Source organism: Artibeus jamaicensis, unplaced genomic scaffold (assembly GCF_021234435.1).
Source record: "Artibeus jamaicensis isolate MK-2021 breed Jamaican fruit bat unplaced genomic scaffold, CSHL_Jam_final contig_662, whole genome shotgun sequence".
NCBI lineage: Eukaryota > Metazoa > Chordata > Mammalia > Chiroptera > Phyllostomidae > Artibeus > Artibeus jamaicensis.
Window position 1 is genome coordinate 123,892 of NW_026521917.1, and position 1,932 is coordinate 125,823.

General features: G+C 39.1%; 1 non-coding gene across 1 annotated transcript; it reads right to left on the reverse strand.

Moving 5' to 3' along the window:
* Window positions 1-1,825: 1,825 nt before the first annotated feature.
* Window positions 1,826-1,932, reverse strand: LOC119036500 (U6 spliceosomal RNA). The gene has a single exon (XR_005080006.2). It is a non-coding gene; the product is annotated as a U6 spliceosomal RNA (small nuclear RNA).

Here is a 1,932-nt window from a genome sequence, read left to right on the forward strand (position 1 = left end):
TTATGGGCACTCCTTTGTAGGTAACTGTCTCATTTTCTGTTGCTGGTTTTAAGATTTTTCTCTTTATCTTTAATCTTGGGTAACTTAATGATGGATGTGCCTTGGTGTATTCCTCTTTGGGTTCACCTTCTTTGGGACTCTCTGGGCTTCCTGGATTTTCTGGAAGTCTATTTCCTTCACCAAATTAGGGAAGTTTTCCTTTATTGTTTGTTGAAATTAGTTTTTAATTTCTTGCTCTTGTTCTTCTTCTTCTGACATGCCTGTAATTCAGATACTGGAATGTTTGAAGTTGTCCCAGAGTTCCTAAGCTTCTTTTCAATTTTTAAAAAATTTTTGTTTCTTCATTCTGTTCTGGTTGGATGTTTTTTTCTTCTAAATTACCTGCATGTCCCCCACTTGACCTTTGAAATTTAAGACTCTGTTCTTCCATTTTCCAAAATACCCTATATACTCAATTATGTTTAGTATTCATTTTAACATAAATTTTCTTTGTCCATGTAGAAGATATTGAATTCCTTCTGTTAATAAGATTATGTGAATTTGATTGCTATCCCAGCTGTTAGAATTTAGAAGATATGACAAAAATAATTTTTTATAACTTTTTTATTGATTATGCTATTATATTTGTTCTCTTTCCACCCCCTCCATTCCCCTCCACCCTGCACCCCCCTTCCCCACCATTCCTCTCCCTTTAGTTCGTGAGCACATGTCTCAAGTTCTTTAGATTCTGTATTTCCCCTACTATTCTTACCCTCCCCCTATCTATTTTCTATCTACTGTCTATGCTACTTATTTTCTGTACTTCCCCCGCTTCTCCTTCTCCCACTCCCCTGTTGCTAATCCTCCATGTGATCTTCATTTCTATGGTTCACTCCTGATCTAGCTGTCCTCTTAGTTTGCTTTTGTTTTAGGTGTGGTTGTTGATAACTGAGTTTGCTGTCCTTTCACTGTTCATCTTTTTTATCTTCTTTTTCTTAGATAAGTCCCTTTAGCATTTCATATAATAAGGGCTTGGTGATTATGAACTCCTTGAATTTGGTCTTATCTGAGAAGCACTTTATCTGTCCTTCCATTCTAAATGAAAACTTTGCTAGATAGAGCAATCTTGGTTGTAGGTCTTTGGATTTCATGACTTGAAATACCTCTATCCAGTCCCTTCTTGCCTGTGAGGTCTCTTTTGAGAGAAATCTGCTGACAGTCTGATGGGAACTCCTTTGTAGGTGACTGTCCCCTTATCTCTTGCTGCTTCTAGGATTCTCTCCTTCATTTTAATCTTGGCTAATGTAATGATGATGTGCCTTGGTGTGTTCCTTCTTGGGTCCAACTTCTTTGGGACTCTCTGAGCCTCCTGGATTTCCTGGAAGTCTGTTTCCTTTGCCAGATTGGGGAAATTCTCCTTAATTATTTGTTTGAATAAGTTTTCCACGGGTGGCTGTTCCTTTCCCCTTTCTGGTACCCCTATAATTCAGATGTTGGAGCATTTGAAGATGTCCAGGAGGTTCCTAAGTCTCTCCTCATTTTTTGAATTCTTGTTTCTTCATATTTTCCTGTTTGGTCATTTTTTCCTTCCTTCTGGTTCACTCCCTTGATTTGAGTCCCAGTTTCCTTTTCTTTTTTTAAATTTTATTTAGTTATTTTTCAAGTACAGTTTTCTGTCTATTTCTCCCATCCCAGTCCACCCTGCCCCATGCTCTCCACCTCCCTCCCATTTCCACCCCCCTTACTTCTTGTCCCTGTGTCCTTCATACTTGTTCCTCCAAACCCCTCCCCTTTTTTCCCCTTAAATTCCCTTCCCTCTCTCCTCTGGCCACTGTCCCCTTGTTCTAAAAATATGGAACGCTTCACGAATTTGCATGTCATCCTTGTGCAGGGACCAGGCTAATCTTCTCTGTGTCGTTCCAATTTTAGTATATGTGCTGCTGAAGCAAGCAC